Source organism: Desmodus rotundus, chromosome 2, assembly GCF_022682495.2.
Source record: "Desmodus rotundus isolate HL8 chromosome 2, HLdesRot8A.1, whole genome shotgun sequence".
Lineage (NCBI taxonomy): Eukaryota > Metazoa > Chordata > Mammalia > Chiroptera > Phyllostomidae > Desmodus > Desmodus rotundus.
This window is the reverse complement of record NC_071388.1, coordinates 92464255-92485210: the sequence shown is the minus strand read 5'-3', so window position 1 is coordinate 92485210 and position 20956 is coordinate 92464255. Positions and strand designations below refer to the sequence as shown.

At 35.6% G+C, this 20956-nt stretch overlaps 1 protein-coding gene across 20 annotated transcripts in view; it reads left to right on the top strand.

Annotated features, from left to right (window-relative positions):
• Nucleotides 1–20956, top strand: part of ZBTB20 (zinc finger and BTB domain containing 20) — an 830054-nt gene that overhangs the window by 230822 nt on the left and 578276 nt on the right. For 5 of the 20 annotated variants that reach the window (XM_053918386.1, XM_053918384.1, XM_071220622.1 and 2 more), the window contains one exon: nt 3397–3456. The exons of the other annotated variants lie outside the window; for them this stretch is intronic. The gene's annotated coding sequence lies outside the window, so the exon portion shown is untranslated. The remainder of the gene's footprint in view (nt 1–3396; nt 3457–20956) is intronic. 20 annotated transcript variants of the gene reach the window in all.

The following is a 20956-nucleotide window of genomic DNA, read 5'->3' as shown; positions in this document are numbered from 1 at the left end:
ACCCTGTCTCCAAATAAGACCACATTTTGAGGTACTTGGGGTTAGGAATCCAACATATCTTTCTTCCTGAGGTGGGGCTCCAATTCGGCTGGTAATAGTTGTGTAAGTAATAGTTAACATTTATTGAGCGACTTTAATGTTTCAGATATTTAACATATGTCATCGATTATCCTTACAACAGTCTACTAGGAAGATGTCATTTTCCCCATTTTATAGGTGACAAAAGTTAAACTGAGAATAAGCAATTTGTCCGAGATCATACAGCTAGTAAATATTAGTATTTGAAATGTGGCCAGAATTTCCTGCCACATTTTCAATGCATAAGCTGCATAACAACTCAGTTAAAAGCCTAAAAAGTACTTTGAGAAATTTTTTTCTCATTAGTGCTTGTGCCAAGGGACATTTTATCCATCAAAAATGGTACATTATGCCATTGCCTAAAGTCCCTAACACTGACTGCCCACATCTTCACTCCTGATTTTTTTGCTGACCGTTGTCTTGAAGGCTTAGTGGTTTAGCCTCCTGCACCTGATGATTTTTTTTGGACAGGAAGAATTCTGAACATAGAGTGCATGGGTTGATTCTGGCTTAAGTTTGTGTGGATGGCATGAAGAGCCAAGTCATGCCCAGGGCCTGCTACTAAGCACATGTGCACCCTGCTCTTCTTTTCTCTCTCTCCGTTCTGTTCCTCATCTTTGTTTTCTACTTTTATCAGGTAGTTAACCATTTCTTTTTCTTTTTTACAATTCTGCCATAAGTGATAAACACTGAAGCAGCTAGATGTGAAGAACGACAAAATAGGGACTATCTAGGCTTTTGTGAAAGCCACTGCTCCTGTAGGTACTTACTGCAAACTGGCTACGCCCTTATTATTACTCATTCAGATTGGAGAGTAAGGGATGCTGTGTACCTTATTTAAGTTTCATATCTCAATAATGGAACAGTTTGTTTCTCACTTTGAAGTTTTAAGTCAAAACTTGCTCATGACCCAATTTCACTAATAATTCTCTTAAGTAAACCTTGTACTCATTTATAAGACTTTTTTTTCCCACCCACTGTCTGTCTAGCCTGGTTTAAAATTTTTATATATATACTTTAAAAAATTGATTAGTTGGAGAGCTGCCCATTCCTCTGTGCTGTATAATAAGGATTTAAAAACTGCATGCTGAATTCTGTACAGTGTAATTAAAATTGACCCACATTTGGACCTGAGTACACCAGGACTTAGCCAAACTTGCCATGAGCTGAGTTCTGGTGGCAGATGGGAACTAATGAGGACACACTCCACTCCAGAATTTCCCAGCTGCTTGGCCCCTTTTTGTACAAACAAGGTTTGGAGCGAAGTCCGGATCCCAAGAGCATGTTCTGTAAATGTGCTGTACCCAATGATTTGGGAAATGTTCTCACAAAATCAGGCTGTTTCAAGGTATCCTAAGACCTCTGCTACTGTTAGATTTAAAACATAAAAATTTTAAGGGGCCATTTGTTCTCTCCAACCAATTTTTAATTTCAAAATGAATTAAATTACATTTTGTTTGTCTTTTTTTCTGTGACTGGGGATAGAATGATCACTGATACCCAAACATGGAGATTTGCAGGTGGTTGTCCCAGGACAGACTAGCTCTCCTTGCAACCTATGGATCTCTTCAACTGGTTTGATGTCCTGGGACTATTCAGGCAGATGTAATTGAATCAGTTTGAAGCAGCTGTAGCTGGCATGTGGTATCTCAGATTGCTAGCACCTGCTTGTTTTTTTGCAACTCACTGGAGTGAGAGAAGTGCCAAAACCAGCATTGGTCTTGGAGCAGATAAAGCACTTCAGATCCTATATTCCATTCTTCCAATGTAGCCACATCATCAGTGCCTGAATTAATAAAATCCCTTTTCATGATTATGGCTGAGGTATACTTTTCCTTCTCATTCTTCTCAGCATTGAGATCCCGACAGTACTGACCATGCTAGTCCAAAAAATAAGGGAGTACAATGGTGATCAGGTGGCTTTAGGGCTCTCTTATTAAACAACTATGTAGTCTGTGGCTTACAGAATCATTTAAATGAACACACCAAATTTATTTGCTGTTCTAGCACAGTCTTATTGACACAGAGAGCAGTTAATGTATAACAAACTATGAGCTGTTACGGAATAGGATAAATACATTTGCTTAGCAAGGAGATATAAAATGGAACTATATTTCTAGTTGATTCTAACCTAATCAACATGGATTTCTTCAGCACATACTATGTGCAAGAAGATGCAATCTATTAAAAGTGTATAAAAATTTTAGGACATAATAAATGTAAAGTATGTTTTTTAAAAGATATAGATTTGGAATTTTTAAAGGTTTAAGTCCATTTAAAATGCTTGTTTACCTTATCTTTCCTTTGTTCTGCTATATTATTTGGCAGGCATATATTTTATTCTTAAGTATTACTAATTTCTTAATGTGTAACTTGAACCTGGAGATGATAAAGACAACATATTTACTTCTTTTCTAGTTTATGTTACAAATTTCCTTCAAAATAGATTTTAAATTGGTAATCTTTTCAGAGAAACAAAGAGATAAATGAAGTTTATGAATAATAAATAATGAGTGAATTCTAAAAATGTCATTTTATTATCATCAACAGATTCCTATTTGTAAGGCAATGGTTAGTTGCTATGGACATAAGGAAGCATACATGAGCCTTCATTACAGAGTCCTATGGCATACTTGAAGAAATGTTATATATACCACCCTCAGTGTTAAATGCATTCTCTAGACCTGTACTTTGGTGTTAAATGAATGCCATAGAAGAAAAAAAAGTCACACTTTTGTTCTAGATCTGATGCTCCCCCCTCCCCCTCACTGTCCATGGTGGTTGTCCCTAATCCCTCATGATTCTCCTTGCTGCTAAACCAGAAGTTGACCTCAAAACCCTGCTCAAGACAACACTTTGGATAACCATTACCAGCTGATGGAATTTGAATTTAAGATTGAAACCCATTTGCCGTGACTGAAAAAGTCATTAAGTGCTAAAGATGTTCAGTGGAGGTAGAAAGCATGGTGAGCTATAAGAAATAGGACTTGAGCTAGGCCTTAAAAAATAAAACATAGGACTTAGGTAAGTAGAAAGGAAAAAGGAGATTGTTTTCAGGCTGAAGAGTAACATCAACAAATGAGTTAAATTTGGAATTACATGGTACATTCAGGGACTGTGAATAGACCACAGTTGTAAATAGATAAGTGGTGACGTAATTATTACTTTAGTGTTTTCCTCTTTTACTAGACTGTAAATCTGTAAAGTATTATATTATAATTTATTATAAAATACCTCCTCAGAGTAAACTTTACTGACTCCTCTCTCAATTAGGTCTTTTTTGTGTTTCTACAGATTTGTATTTTTTTTCCTTCACAGTAGACAATTCATCTGAAGCTTTGGGAGCATCTTCTCACTGCCAAGATTCTATATTAAGAAGTAAGGGGATTCAAAGATGATTTTGTCCAATATAAACTTATATAATAACAGTAATGTTTTGAAAGATGATTTTTATTTTTATAAATACTGTGACATTCTCAACACTGGTTTTGGGGAAATTCTATTTTAAGCATAGTATTTAAGAATTTTACTGTATATTTCTGGTTTCCAGGAACAAAGAGGCAATATATTATTGTTGAAAGAGTATGGAGTTTTAGAAATAAAAGATCTAGATTCAAGTGTCTGCATTATCACTCACTAATTATTAGATATCAGGCAGCTCCTCATGTGCTTTTAGGCTCAGTTTGCTAATCTGCAAATGAGAAGTGACAATATAAGAAATATAACAAAGCACTTTGATATTAAAATGAGCCCTTCTCCTCCTCCTCCTTCTTCTCTTTTCTTATCATCATCATGATTCTACTTTGAAACCATTAAATAAAATGTTTAACATGGTCTACTCTGGAGATTCTTCTTTTCCCACCACTTTTATTATTCGCTTTAGCTCTCACAGATTTGTTGTGTACTTTGAATAGAGCATTATACTTATCTAAAAAGATGCAAGAATTTAAGAAACACTTTATAACCTAGTCATTACTAATATTTACTTTTGGGTCCTTTGCCCCTCAATAACAATTCTCTCTCATTTGAAGATAACTAATATTAATTTATAAATTTGAAGTATCTGTTATAGTGATCCTATTTAAACATTACCTTTTTATAATTTAATCACTCATTTTTCCATTCATTCTTTCATTCAGTGCAAATTGTTCTAGGAATTGACATAACTATATTCACCTTCCATCTGATTATATAAATATAAGGGGGGAAAGAAGGGAAGGGGTCAAGTCAAGGAACATATTTAAAGGGCCCATGGACAAGGACAATGGAGGGAGGATTGGATGTGGTGGGAGGGGGTGGCCAGGGCAGTGAAGAGTAATGGAGGAGGAAGGGGGACAACTGTAATTGAATAAAAATAAAAAAAAATTAAAATAAATAAAAATAAAAAGCAAAAAAATATCTTAATAGTATATATCTTACTGAACTTACAAAGTGGTGGGAGCTGAGTGTCTGTAAAAACAATTTAAATACACATAGATTCATCTCTGAGTTGTAAGAACAATTTATTGTCACTTTTGAAATATTGGTGACTAGAAGGTTGATCAGAAGGTTGACTGACCAAAACTTATTAATTACAGAAACAGTTCTATTTACTAATAATCAGTGATTAATGTACATCTCTTAGGTTAAAAAATAATAATATTTTCTGTTTCTTAGAAAGATAAATCCTTCAACATTTCCTGCTTTGAACATATAATATTTAATAGGGAATATTTACATGAATCATCCTTATGATTTTGAGGGCCTTTAAGGGAATTAATGAAAATAATTTATAATTTTCTAAATATATGCATTTATGTATATTTAGGGTACAAATGTGTGAATATTTTTTTATCCCTGAAAATATATTTTCTTAAAGTATTTGAGCTTTTCACATTATTTATTATTCTGTTTTTGTTTAAGAACATCAAAACAAGATTGCATTGTAGGTCATGACTTTTTAAAGATAAAAAAATGTGAGTTAGGGTCTTCTGCATTTTGAGATTTGAATAAGTACATGATGCTATATGTATAGTAAAATGGGTGAACTGAAAATTAAACATCTTGTTTTTATGTCTTAATTTTATGTAGCAAATAGGACAGCTGAGTTCAGTATTACTTTAAGAAATGGTTTATTTTGGATATTTGTAGATAGTTCAGACATACGCTTTAATCAATGCTGATCTGATGCCTCAAGCTAAGCAATGTATACTTATTAGGGTCTTTGCTAGTGTCAGGATAGGATATACCTTAAGCCAAAAGAAAATTGATTTTCTCCCTGTAAATTCGTCCTTTGATATTACATTTAAATTTCCATTGATCAAAATAGGTACACTTTCTGAATCCAGTTCTTCAACAACATACTTTTTCATCTGATGACTGTTTTAGTGATTTTTAAGAATAACTTTTCTATTGATTGTGTACTATAGAGAGTAACTTTTTATTACCATAGTAAATATATATAGAAAAAAAGCATATTTACTTATACATTCTTTCTCTTTTCAGTTGGCAGTTTATCTGTTCAGCAAATATAGAACACTTGTTGCCTTGGCACACTGATATTTTTTATGGAGTTAATTGAAGTTGAGTTATTCTATTTCATACTCTTTTACTACTGAAACTTCTCTCTGCATTATAGTTGCTAAACTTTAGGCATAGAATAGTAGTCTACAGGGTTACTCTTATTCCACAAAATGCAGTGCAAAATTAAAAACTAACATTGGGCCTTGGCCAGGTATCTAAGTTGGTTGGAACGTCATCCCTGCACACCAAAAGGTTGCAGATGCAATCCCCAGTCACAGCATGTATGGGAGGAAACCTGTCAATGTTTTTCTCTCACATCTATGTCTGTCTCTCCCTCTCTCCCCTTGTCTTTCTTTCTATATATAAATCAATAATTATATCCTTGGGTGAGGAAAAGAAAAAAGAAAAAACTAACTGGTACCCCCAAGCTTTTCTGTGAACTAGTGTTTGTTGAGATACCAAATATATCAATACTTTTTTAGTCCTTAGTACTTTCAAGTAACTTTACTCATGATCTAAATCATGAGTTAGAGAAGTTTTTCAGAATGATCTCCAGATACGGTAAGCCCAGTATGCACCTGAAATTTAGTGTCATAAAATGATAAAAAGCATTGTGCTACATGGTTGCTTATGGAAGTTATGAGATAGTTTAATCTCTCTGTATTTAGCATAGGCGAAGCCTTTACTAGAGAATTATGAATCTGGCTATATATAAAAAATACACATTAGGCCCTGGCCAGCGTGGCTCACTTGTTTGGAGTGTTGTTCTGTAACTGAATGGTTGCAAGTTGGATTCTCGGTCAGGGCACATACCTAGGTTGTGGGTTCAATCCCTAGTCTGGGTGTGAGTGTGTACAATCTCCATCCAGGTGCATATGGGAGGAAACCAGTCAGTGCTTCTCTCTCACATAGATGATTCTCTCTCTTCCTTCCTCTCTGCTTTCCACTTTCTCTAAAGCAATGAAAAATGTCTTTATGTGAAGATAAAAAAAATACACATTCGTCAGGAGATAACTGGAAATGATGAGTGTCCAGGACCAGATTGGAAAAGCAAGGCTCAGCTCAGAGAGGTCAGTGTCTAACTTTCTGTAGCCAGTAAGTGGCAGAGACAGAATTTAAACCCAGGTTTGTCCAACTAAAACACCTGCATTCTTTCTACTTTCCCAAACTGATTCTCAAGCTTTTGAAAATGTTTCTTTTTTTTGTAAATAAAGAGTAAACTATTAGTGTGAGGGTGGACAGAAGGAACAGGATTAAGTGAGCCATTCCTAAAATAAATAGAACTAGAAGCATTTGTTGGTCCTTTCTGCCGCATGATTGTGGAATATTACAGGTGTGTTTTCTTTCAGAATACTCAATAAACCAACTATTTGAATTTTAAAAGTAGATAATTAGTAGATGACAGTAGATATGAGTAATGACAGGTCTTATCTACTGAGAAATTCTTTTAAGTTGCAGGTCTTCTGGTGCACTCTGTTCTGGATAGCACATAATTGTATGCTCACAGGACACAAAAATTTAGAAGTAAGCATTCTGAGTAAGTAATGCTTGAACTAGGAGCTGAATAACATGAAGGAGCCAGTCAAAGGAAGGTCTGGAGTACAAGAAATTCAAATTCCATCTTAGAGGTTGCTTAGGGTTGTGTCCCCAAGGTGCGTGAAGGGCAAGGGCATGCATGTCCTGTCTGTCAGCTATTAACAACATACAATTAGGAGGTCTGCCTCAGGGGCAACCAGTTGACCCTCCTCTTTATCCTGATAGTAAACATGGCAATAATAAGCATTTAGGAATGGATTAAAGATGCTTAACTATATCTCCCTAAAATTTTACAGGCTTGTTACTTGTAAAAGCCAATAATTATTTTGGCCACAAGAGAGGGAGTGAATTCATTGGTACTCTTAGCTGTTCTTATCAATTTATCCCACTGTCCACTCTGGTGCCAGAGATAGGTAGAGGAGCTGAAACTGGAAAAGTCAGCTGCCTGTCACTAAAAGCCGATAGGTAGTGATCTGAGAAGACAGCAGAGTGTGTACCCTCAAAAACCATCTTAACATCTCATCTCAAGCTGACCCTTTTTATAGAGGAAAGGAAAGGGTAATTAAGGGGTTTGGAAAAAGGTTAATCAGATAAGAGTTGAGCAATTTTCCTAGTATTTCTTTATCTGCTGATCAACAATTCTTTATCTGAGTCACAGACTCTCCATTCCTGGGACACAGTGGCTCAAATGCCATCTCAAGATGGCTTGCACACCACCTAGGGCACAAAGGTTGAATTGCTTGTGGACCTCCTGGAATTATGCATTTCAGTTCCTGGAAGAGCAGCTTTCCACATGCATTACTCACTTAAGCCTATCAACTATGACTGAAGCTAAAATCTTTAACTCTTGAGTACTCCTATCAGAGCCACAGGGATTTTTTAAAAATTTTATTTTATTGATTATGCTATTATAGTTGTCCCAGTTTTTTCCCCTTTGCCCCCCTCTGCCCAGTAACCACATTCTCTCCAGCAATCCCCTCCCAGTTAGTTCATGTCCATGGGTCATGTATATAAGTTCTTTGGCTTCTCCATTTCCTATACTATTCTTGACATCCCCTGTCTGTTTTGTACCTATCAATTATGCTTCTTAATGCCTGCACCTTTTCCCCTATTCTCCCACTTTCCCCTCCCAGCTGATAACCCTCCAAATGATCTCCATATCTATTATTCTGTTCTTGTTGATTTTTTTAGATTCATTTGTTGATAGTTGTAAATTTCTTGCTATTTTAACATTGATAGTTTTGATCTCTTTTTTAAATAAGAGCCTTTAACATTTCATGTGATAATGGCTTGGTGATGATGAAGTCCTTTAGCTTTACCTTGTCTGGGAAGCACTTTATTTGCCCTTCCATTCTAAATGATAGCTTTGCTGGGTAGAGTAATCTAGGTTGAAGGCTCTTGCTTTCTAACACTTTGAATACTTCTTGCTAGTCCCTTCTTACCTGCGAAGTTCATTTTGAGAAATCAGCTGATAGTCTTATGGGAACTCCTTTGTAGGTAACTTTCTGCTTTTTTCTTGCTGCTTTTAAGATTCTCTCTTTATCCCTAACCTTTGGCATTTTAGTTATGTGTCTTCATGTGGTCTTCTTTGCATCTGTCTTGTTTGGGACTCTGTGCTTCCTGGACTTTTGTGTCTATTTCCTTTGCCAAATTAGGGAATTTTTCTTTCATTATTTTTTCAAATGAGTTTTCAACTTCTTGCTGTTCCTCTTCTTTTTCTGTCATCGTATGATTCAGGTGTTGATACATTTGGAGATGTGCCAGAGATTCCTTATACTAACCTCGTTATTTTGAATTCTTTTTTCTTCTTGCTGTTCCGGTTGAATGCTTATTTCTTCCTTATCTTCAAAATCATTGATTTGAATCCTGGCTTCATCTTCTCCATTGTTGGTTCGCTGTAGATTTTTCTTTATTTCACTTAGTATAACCTTCGTTTCTTCCCTGCTATTTTCTATGTTGTTATCATACTCATTGAGTTCTTAGAACATCCTGATCACCAGTGTTTTGAACTCTCCATCTGATAGGTTGGCTATCTCTGTTTTGTTTAGTTCCTTTTCTGGGGTTTTGTTTTGTTCTTTCATTTCGGCCATATTTCTTTGTCTCCTCAATTTGACAGCCTCCCTGTGTTTGTTTCTGTGTATTAGGTAGAGCTGCTTTGACTCCCTGTCTGGACCTATTATAGAAACGGCACCCGTAAATTGTGTGCAGGGGAGCCTTAGGTAATTGCCAGGGCAGGGCAACCCACTTCACTATTTTGTGGCTCTGTGTGGAGGGAGGGCTCAGAGTGGGGACAGTGCCACTGCCTGGCTTGCACAACACTTGCCCTGTTTCCAGTCACTTCACTTACTCCCCATATGCAGCTGGTGTCCTTCTAGCTGTTGCCCTGGTACTGAATTCCAAAGGAACTGGTTCTGCGTCCATTCTCAGTCTGTGAGGACCCTTTAAGTTGAGTCTCCTGAAAATCTGACAATTTCTTCCATTTCCCCAAACCCCACTGGTTTTTACATCCAGAAGTTATGGGGATATATCTCCCTGGTGCTGGAATTCTGGGCTGTGTGGTCTGGCCTTGGGCTGGGATCGCTCACTCCCATGGTACCCCTCCTGATTTTTATCCACCGCATGTGAATGTGGGACTGCCTATTCTGCTACTGCCTCCTCTCTGCGCCACACTGCATCTCCATGCTTCTCTGCACCTCCTACCTGGTTTGATGAACATGGTTTCTTTAAATCCTTGTTTGTTGTACCTCCAATTGCTCAATTTTCTGACAGTTCTGGGCTTTATTTTGAAGTCTGGTTGTAATGTGTTTGTGTGAGGAGGTGACATGTGTTTACCTACGCCTCCATCTTGACCTAAAGTCCTGGACCACAGGGATTCTGAACCATCATTTCTCCCTTGGCAAATTGTCTTTTCTAGTAGTATCATATCTCGTTTTCTGTATGTTAAGGCTGTGAATGAAAATGGAAGGATACTGAATATCCTTAGATTTAATTTTTTTAAGTATTAGTCTTATAATAGACCACAATTTAACATCGAGTTTTTTAGGAATATGTAGTTATCTTTCTATTTGACTTGAGCACAGGAAGTCTGTTCTTCTCATCTTACTTTCATTCTGAAGCAGATACTTCTCCAAATGCTTCATTTAAAATTTAATTGTTTATCCATAAGTAGACAAGGACATGTGGTGGTAAATTATTGAAATTGATGAGATTTGATTGAATTTTCCTGAGTTTAATGTGTCTAATCAACATTGCACTAACAGCATTATTATTTTCCCATTGTTTGCTGCTATAACAGATGACAGTATAACCATGACCCAGGCTGATACTATATGAGAAAAAAAATGCACAAGGAAGTAGACAGTCTACAGTGAGCATTTGAAAAACAGGGACAAATAACATTTTCAGGAATGGTTGTTTTATTTGAGAGGGTTTAAAATTTTTTTCACTAAGAGACTAAAAATCTCTCAATATAGTGTTGGTAGGCTTTACCTACATTCTAATTTATAAACCAAATTATGGTGTAATTAATAACACAACATTGTTTTTAGTTATGCCATTGAATCTTACCAAGGAAATTTCCATGATTCTATTCTTATCATAATAATGGGAACCAGAAATGGAGAAAAGAACTACTTTTTTCCTCAGAAATACTGTAGTGTACAATTTCAACTGTGTAAGTTAGGTGACCATATAATATGTCATCCAAACTGTAACTGTGAGATTTTGCTTTTAAAAACATGTATCCAGTTTACAAGAATATAAAGTCACAATAGAAGAAGGCTGTTACCATCCTGAAGCATCAAATATCACATAGTAAAGAGACACAGAGTACTCTTTATCACTTGTGAGCATGCACTGTAATGTTATAGAATATCACAAATTTTAAAGTGTGCTTTTAGCAATATATACCTGAATTATAAACCAATTTTGACATTTTGCTCTACCCAAGTTGTATATTTGAGAGCACATATCAAGAATAGATTCAAGAAAACTCCTGGGCCAAAACCAGAAGTTGTTAGTGCATATGTAAGAAATATATTTCTGATCAGTCTTGTTTGGCATATATCAACACCTTAGAAGAACTAAAGAGTTTTGACCCAGAAACACAACTTGTTTACTGAGCATAGTATTTAGGACAGTATTTAGTTTATTTAATTTGTGAAAATTTTCAGTAAATACATTGTTTTCTATTGTCATACAAACATGACTATAGTCATCTACAAAGTATCAGGTAGGTATTAATTGTAATAGCTGTGGATGTTCAAAATAAATATTTAAGTCTGAAACATATTTTACCACTATTCTGTATTGGGTTATTAAGCCATAAAGATAAGAGTATAATATAATCTATATATTATCTTTTAAGTCTAAACAATTATTTCATGTAAGAGGAAATGAAACCACTGTTGAATAGGTCTAGACAACTACAGAGGGAGGAGTTAAGTAAGGCAATACTTCTTCCTTCCATTTAGTATACTTCGCACCATTTACCACTACATAGGACAATTTCTTTTGCTATTTTTAATTTAAAAATGCACACACATGGCAAAAATATTAAAGACAACATAGTACACAGGTTATAAAATGAAAAGTATATCTTTACCAACTTACAGTGCTATTACCAGAGGTATAGTTTCAAGTGTATATATCTACAGAAATATACATATATAGCTGCATTTTAAAAACAGGGAATCATACTATTTGTTTTGTTCATATTTTGCTATTTCATTTTTAATACTATACCTTAGAGATTTTATAGTTTTGAAAATATAGTGTGTTTTTCTATTTCATCTCCTTTTTATTGGTGCCTAAAATTTCCCTTTTATAGATGTAACAATATGGATTTAACTACTGCCTAATTTATGGACATTAGGTAATTTTGTGATTTGTTTTCTATTCAAACATATTTCAATAAACAGGCTTTTAAGTATATCTTGTACTTATTTAAATATATACATAATATAATTTCCTAGATATATTTGTATAATAAAACTGTTAGCTATTAAAAATTTCCCTTCAAAAACATTGTCGTAATGTATACGTCTAACAATAGTATATGAGAATTCCTGCTTTCCCATAGCCTCGCCAATACTGGGTTTCTACTATGAAAAGTAAAAATATTTCATCATTGTTTTGATTTGAATTCTTTATTTATGTGTTAGATTATAGAACATTTTAAAATTTTACTGGCCATTTGCACTTATTTTTCCTTGAAGTGGCTATAAACACCTTTTTATATTTTGTATAAAGTTTTTTAATCTTATAATTTGCATAATGTTTTTCATATTATGAAAAATAACACTTTTTTGTAATCGGTGTTAAAATATTTCTCAGTTTTAAATTTGCTTTTTGTCTTTTACTCTGGTCTTTTTATGTAGCTGCATGTATCAATCATTTCCTTTAAGGTATAGAAAACTCATATCAAAAATTACCCATTTTTTCTTCTAGTACATTTGTGATTTAGTCTTTTAATATTTTCATCTGTAATTCAACAAATATTATGTTTGTATACTATATATTTTTAATTTATTAACACATTTTTGGAAATGAAAATAAACAATTTTATTTTATCACTTGAAATTTTAAAAGTCAATTTTAATTTCATAAATTCCTTAAGAAGGCAGAGATCAGCACTAAGGTAAAAAAATTGAAATCTCAAAATTGACATATTTTTAAACTTACCAATTAATAAATGATGCCTATTGTTCATGACAGAAAAATTTCAAGAAACTTTCACTTACGAGAATAAATTATTATATTTAATAAACTAAGCAATGAATAAATGAGCAAAAGCATCATATACTAAATCAAACCCCTATTGAGATACTTTTAGCAGCAATTTCGGTTCATATGCTAATGTCAATTTTACCTAAGAGATACCCTTACTTATCAATAAGTCCCTGTAACTGTACAAATAAAGTCAAAATGTGAATGTTGTAATTTAAATAGGATGCAGTAGTAAGGTGTTGAATAGATATATTTGTACCTTGAGAAGTTCACTTCAAGTCATCATCATTACTAAGTAAAAAGGCAATTACTTTGCATGGTTTTTCTAAACTTAAAAAAGCAGCTTGGAGATTCTAAGGATTCTGATGGCTCACATCTCTGTAAGGTTTGTAAATAAGTAAATAATCCATTCACTTAGAAAACTTGAATATTTAGGAGTAAAAGAGTATGTGTGTGTGTGTGTGTGTGAGTGTATATCTGGGATTGAAGAGGAGAGAAGTAAGGACAGGTGAGAGGTGAAATGTGAAATCTGTGTAAAGGAGAGGAATCAGCAGGAGAGGAAATTTAACTGTTTCCCTTATACCCTTTAATTTACTTTGAATAGGATATCATTTTTTAATATTATAAAAGTAATACACCATCATGTTAAAACTATTTGGAAAACACAAAAAAACAGAAATAAGACAATAAATAAATAAAATCACCCTTGATATTATTATTACCACTTAGAAAAAAGTCACTATCAATATTTTGATGTGTGTATATATGTGTACATAAAAAAATAGAGGCTTATACTCTATGCATGATTATAGATTCTGATTTTTGACTATTAATATATTATGAACATTTATTTCTGCTAATAAATGTTTTGTGACATGATTTTTTTTATTATATAGTATTCCACACAATGGATATTTTATAATAATTTAGCCAATGGTTTTTAAAATTTTTATTGAATTTATTTGGGTGATATTGGTTAATTAAATTGTATACATTTCAGATGTACAATTCTATAATACATCATCTATATATTCCATTGTGTGTTCACCACCCAAAGTCAAGGTTTTTTTTGTCACCATTTATCACCCCCTTTACCCTCTTCTATCTCCCCATACCCCTTTCTCTCCGGTAATCACTATACTGTTGTCTGTGTCTATGAGGGTTTTTTTTCTTACTTTCTTCATCTTTTTCACCCAGACTCTGCCTACACCCCACCCCTCTAAGGGCTCTCAGTCTGTTTTATGTATCTGTGCATAGTCTGTTTCTATTTTGTTTGTTTATTTTGTTTAGTAGATTCCACATATAAGTGAAATCACATGGTACTTGTCTTTCTCTGACTAGCTTATTTCATTTAGCATAATACCTGCTAGGTCCATCCATGCTATTGCAAAAGGTAAGATTTCCTTCATTTTTTATGGCTGAGTAGTATTCCATTGTATAAATGTACCATGGCTTTTTTTCCCCACTTTTAAAATATATATATTTATTGATTATGCTATTACAGTTGTCCCATTTCCCGCCCCCCTCACTCCACTCCATCCTGCCCACCCCCTCCCTCCCACATTCCCCCCCTATAGTTCATGTCCATGGGTCATACTTATAAGTTCTTTGGCTTCTACATTTCCTACACTATTCTTACGCTCCCCCTGTCTATTTTCCACCTATCATCTATGCTACTTATTCTCTGTACCTTTCCTCCCCTCTCCCCCTCCCACTCCCCTATTGACAACCCTCCATGTGATCTCCATCTCTATGGTTCTGTTCCTATTCTAGTTGTTTGCCTAGTTTGCTCTTGTTTTTGGTTTAGGTGTGGTCGCTAATAACTGTGAGTTTGCTGTCATTTTTACTGTTCCTATTTTTTATCTTCTTTTTCTTAGGTAACTCCCTTTAACATTTCATATAATAAGGGCTTGGTGATGATGAACTTCTTTACCTTGACCTTATCTGAGAAGCACTTGATCTTCCCTTCCATTCTAAATGATAGCTTTGCTGGATACAGTAATCTTGGATGTAGGTCCTTGCCTTTCATGACTTGGAATACTTCTTGACAGCACCTTCTTGCCTGTAAGGTCTCTTTGGAGAAATCAGCTGACAGTCTTATGGGAACTCCTTTGTAGGTAACTGTGTTCTTTTCTCTTGCTGCTTCTAAGATTCTCTCCTGTTTAATCTTAGGTAATGTAATTATGATGTGCCTTGGTGTGTTCCTCCTTGGGTCCAGCTTCTTTGTGACTCTCTGAGCTTCCTGGACTTCCTGGAAGTCTATTTCCTTTGCCAGACTGGGGAAGTTCTCCTTCATTATTTGTTCCAATAAGTTTTCAATTTTTTGTTCTTCCTCTTCTCCTTCTGGCACCCCTATAATTCGGATGTTGGAACGTTTCAAGATGTCCTAGAGGTTCCTAAGCCTCTCCTCATTTTTCCGAGTTCTTGTTTCTTCATTCTTTTCTGGTTGGATGTTTCTTTCTTCCTTCTGGTCCACACCATTGATTTGAATCCCAGTTTCCTTCGCATCACTATTGGTTCCCTGTACATTTTCCTTTGTTTCTCTTAGCATAGGCTTCATTTTTTCATCTGGTTTTCGAACAAATTCAACCAATTCTGTGAGCGTCTTGATAACCAGTGTTTTGAACTGTGCATCTGGTAGGTTGGCTATCTCTTCCTCGCTTAGTTGTATTTTTTCTGGAGCTTTGAATTGTTCTGTCATTTGGGCCATTTTTTGTTTTTTTGGTCTTGGCGTGTCTGTTACTTAAAGGGACAGAGCCTTAGGTGTTCACCAGGGTGGCATGATGCTGGTCCCTGAGCTGTGAAGCTGTACCTGGGGGAGGGGCTGAGAGGGAGCAATGGCGTCCGCTCCACTCTCCACCGGATTTCAGCCACTCCCTCTGCTACCCACAATCAAACTGGGCCCCTCTGGTGCTGGTTCCCGAGTGGGTGAGCCTGTGCATGCCCTAGGCCCCTGTGGGTCTCTCCAACGACCTCCACTGTGAGGCTGGGAGTTTCTCCTGCTGCCGCCCTAACCCCCAGGGGTGTTTTCAATCAGAGGTTTGAGGCTTTATTTCCTCACGCTAGAGCCCTGGGTTGCATGGTCTGCTTCGCTCCCCACCGTTTGTCTGGTTTATCTGTGCGCAAATGTGGGGCCGAGGGGTGCTACCTGCTGCTCTGCCTGCCCCGCTCTCCGCCACTCTGAGTCCGGCCCTCTTGGTTTATCTGCGTGAATGTGGGGCCGCAGGGTCTGCTGGTGCTCGGACTGCCTGCCCCCTATGTCCCACACTCCGCCAGTCTTGGTCCTGCCATGGCAACTCGAGTCATCTCCGCCCCGGCTGCCCGTCTCCGCCCCTCCTACCGGTCTGGATGAATGTTTATTTTTTATTTCCTTGGTGTCGGACTTCCTTGCCGTTGGATTTTCTGTCAGTTCTGGTTGTGGGAGGAGGCACAGTGTGTCTACCTACGCCGCCATCTTGGTTCTCATACCATGGCTTTTTTTATCCACTCATCTGTTGATGGGCATTTGGGCTGCTTCCGTATCTTAGTCACTGTAAATAACACTGCAGTGAAAATAGGGATATATATATTCTTTCAAATTAGTGTTTTGGGTTTCTTTGGATATATTCCCAGAAGTATAATCACTGGGTCATGAGGCAGTTTCATTTTTAATTTTTTTGAGGAACTTCATACCATTTTCTACAGTGGCTGCACCAATCTACATTCCATCCAACAGTGCATGAATGTCCTTTTTCTACACATCTTTACCAATACTTTTTGTTGGTTGATTTATTGATTATACCATTCTCACAGGCATGTTGTAATATCTCATTGTGGTTTTAATTTGCATTTCTCTGATGATCAGTGATATTGAGTATCTTTTCATATGTCTTTTGGGCATTTGTGTGCCCTCTTTGGAGAATTGTCTATTCAGGTCTTTTGCCCATTTTTTTAAATTGTATTTTTTGGAGGTGTTGAGTCTTATACTCATAAGTCTTTTATAAATTTTGGATTTTATCCCCTTATCAGATGTGTATCATTGGTGAATATGTTCTCCCATTCAGTGGGTTATCTTTTCATTTTGTTGATGGTTTGTTTTCTTGTTGTTGTTGTTTTGCTGTGTAAAAACTTTTTAGTTTGATCTAGTCCCATTTTTTAATTTTTTTCCCTTGCCTGAGCATTCATGTGAGAAAAATATATTGCTATGAGAAATGTTCAAGATTTTATTGCCTGTGTTTCTTCCAAGATTTTTATGGTTTGAGTCTTACATTTAAGTCTTTAATCCATTTTGAATTTATGCTTGTATATTGTGTAAGAAGGTGATCTAATTTTATTTTTTGCATGTATCTGTTCAATTTTCCCAGCAACATTTATTGAATAGACTGTCTTTACTCTATAATATGTTTTTTTCTCCTTCGTTGAATAGTCATTAACCATAAAGGCATGGGTTTATTTCTGGGTTCTCTATTCTGTTACATTGATCTGTATGTATGTTTTTATGCCAGTACCATGCTGTTTTGATTACTATGGCTTTGTAGTATAGTTTGATATAAGGTATGATTTGTCCAGCTTTGTTCTCCTTTCTCAAAATTTCTGTGACTATTCAGGGTCTTTTATGGTTCCATGTACATTTCTGGAATATTTGTAGTGGTTCTTTGATATACGTCCTTGAATTTAAATAGGAATTGTGTTGAATCTATAGATCACTTTGGGTAGTATGGACATTTTAATAATGCTAATTATTCTTATCCATGAACACAATATATGATTCCAATTATTTGTATCTTCTTCAATTTACTTCTTCAGTGTTTTATAATTTTCTGAGTATAGATCTTTTATATCCTTGGTTAGATATATTGCAGTGTATTTTTTGATGTATTTATACAGGGGATTGTTTTCTTTATTTCCCTGTCTGATAGTTTATTATTGTTTAAAAATGCACCTGATTTCTGGATTTTTTTATCCTGCTACTTTACTGAATTCATTGATTAGTTCTAGAAATTTTTGATGGAATCTTTAGGGTTGTCTTTATACAGTATCATGTCATCTGCTAATAATGACAGTTTTATTTCTTCCTTTACAATTTGGATGTCTTTTATTTCTTCATCTTGTTTAACTGTTGTGTCTAGGACTTACAGTACTATGTCGAATAAGAGTACTAAAAGCGGATCCCTCTATTGTTCCTGTTCTTAAGGTAAATGGTTTTAGTGTTTGCTCATCGAGTATGATGTTGGCTGTGCATTTGTCATTTATGGCCTTTACTATATTCAGGTATGTTTTCTCTATTCCAGTTTGTCTCTGTTAAAAATAACTAATGGTGGATATCATTGTTCAGACATTTTTTAATGAACATTTCTGATTTTGTTAAGATAAATTACTATAAGTAGAATAGTTGAGTTCAAGATATATGCATTTTTGAAGCTTTGTATGCTTTTAGCTATATTACTTACACATTATTGTAGCTTTACCAGCAATCTCCGAAAGTGTCTGTTGTCTTATATCCTCATCCACTCTTGGTATGTAACATTATATGGCTCAAAGAAGAGCTATCAGTGGTCTAGGAGGGATGAGAACAGATGTGGGAAGAGGTCAAGCATAGGTAACTGATGTTTTTGTCTAAGGGATGTTGTGGGCTGCCACATGCTATGAAGAGTGTGTTCTCCACAGCAAACTTTCATTTCAGAGGCAGCTCAGACTTTGGGTGTTAACTTGCCACAGTCAAAATGTCTCTATTTGCTTTGAGGCAGTGGCCTGACCCTTCAAGCACACTCCATGTATTCAGTGATTGAGACCACTTACTCATAATAATCATTGCACACAGAAAATACATAAAAGATTTGTATTCATCACTCAATATATTTTGCTACTCAAGTGTCATGAAACATTCAGGGTATATTAACTGGCAAATGCACACCTGGAGTTTGTTACTTAGCTTTAGAAACTGCTAATTTAAAAAAAATCAAATATTTGATTTTGAGGAAAAAATCAGTTTTGGATTTTGAGCATTATATATCATCTTTCATTTTGGCCCAATTAACCCAGCAGGTGTGTGTAAATTAGGTCACTACTTTGTCACCGTGGTAACATGCTTCGGGTAGGTGGGTCTTAACCACCTCCAGCACAGGTGATGTTGTCTGAGTTAGTATTAAGAGATGCTTTGCAAACAAACAAGTCAAAATTTAATATGTTAGAGTGTAGAAAATAACTCTAATGCTGGTTACCAACAGATAATGTTCTGTGACATGAGAATAAGTACAGTACCACTTCAAAAGCATATTAACAAGAGAGATCTAATGAGCTTTAGAAACAGAACTTTTACATAACATTTTTAATCTCTGAGCGGACAATAAAACTTACAGTCATTCATGAGGTCATTATCTCATTCCCTTATGGAGCAAGGGGTTTGGGGACCAGGATCAGGTTCCCTGGAATTTAAGGACGATTTTAGAAAACCATGGTTTTCCGAGGGTCAGTTCCCTCCTGCCTACTCATTCTAGTGACTATATTCTAGTCAGTCCTAGAGGTTTTTAAATAGACAGTATCTAATCGTTTCTTCTAAGTGTTATTTTTTATCATTACTCATAATTGTTTGTGGGTTAAGGAGTTGGCAGACTTCGTTTATGCCAGCACTGTAGCTTTAATACAAGTCTCTAACTGAGGCTTCTTCTCACCAGGTGGAAAATCAGACATGTTTCAAGATTGTTGGTAGAGATTGTACAATCTGTTTGACTGGTGAAGGTTCCAAATCATGTGGGCATTCTGCAGCCCCACAGAGTGGTAGAATTTCTTCACTTATCACTGACAAGTTCACACCTCTTTTGGTCATAAAAGTTGTAAATCTGCATTATCAGATGCAGAAAATGAGCCAAATTAATGATATTAAATATATTTCTAATGAAGTGTATCTCCCATGACCACTTTTTAGCACCCAGTCACAGATGGTATTTCCATTGAGCCTGTGGGGCCAATTCATATATGGCTTTATGTTTTTCAATTTGTCCTAGTTTCCTGCCTTATATTTGTATCACTTGTTATAATTTTGAAGCATTTTATGTCACATTTCTTCTTTTACTTACTGATTTTAGAGGAAAAGGAAGGGGGAAAGAGAGAGAGAGAGATTTGTTGTTCTATTTATTGATGCATTCATTAGTTGAATGTTTTATGTGCCCTGACCTGGGATCAAACCCTCAACCTTGGCATATTGGGACAATGTTCTAACCAACTGAACTACCCAACCAGGGCTCATATTTTATTTTTGGTAATATTTTACACATGGTATTTCAGAAACTTAAATCCCTGTAGTATTTATTTTCATTTGGTTGTGACCACAACTTTATTACTTATTTCATGTGTTTTCAATACTGAATATTTACAAAACACTGAACAAACTCTTCAAAATTCCTTTCTGTAATCTCCCTCTCCGTGCATCAAGGATGAGAGGGACAGACACGAGTCATAGTGACTTACCCTGAGTCACAGAGTATGTGAATTTACTTTTCAATTAATAGAGGACTCCCGGATGTTTTTCAGATCTTTTTTTCCTTCTTATCTCCCAAGAGTCTTCCAGTTTGGAGATTTATGTGCAAAAGGATAACATTGCTAAGTGGAGGAACAGTAAGCTCAAGTACTCTTTCCCCTCCACCTTCTCTTTCACCATATATTCCCTCTGTATGTTTGTCTTTTCCCCCCATCTACTCTCCATTGGACACTGAAAACCATTTTTTTTTCTTTTTGGAGAGTTGGTTCATAACATTAAGACCAGAAGTCTCATTAAAATCTATTTACTTGCTAAGGTAGAAGTATATGCATTGTTCACTGGAGAATAGTATGCCCTATTCTACCCTTCCTGTTCAGGGAACAAGCAGGTGGTGGCACAGATGAGCTCAGTAGAGTTTTATCACAGTGGAACCCCAGGTTGTTTTAGGAACAAGACTCAAAACAAAAATAAGTAAAGGGGTTGATTTCATGAAATCTATTAAGGAAATTGTAGTAGATTCAGGGAACTTGGATCCCTGAATTATAGTAACCAAGCTAGAAAGGAAATGGGCAGTTAAACAAAGTAGTGCTGTATCTTTCTTTCATTGTTTGATGAAATAATTTTTGCCCCTTTTAACTAGTATGTTAAAAAAGAGAG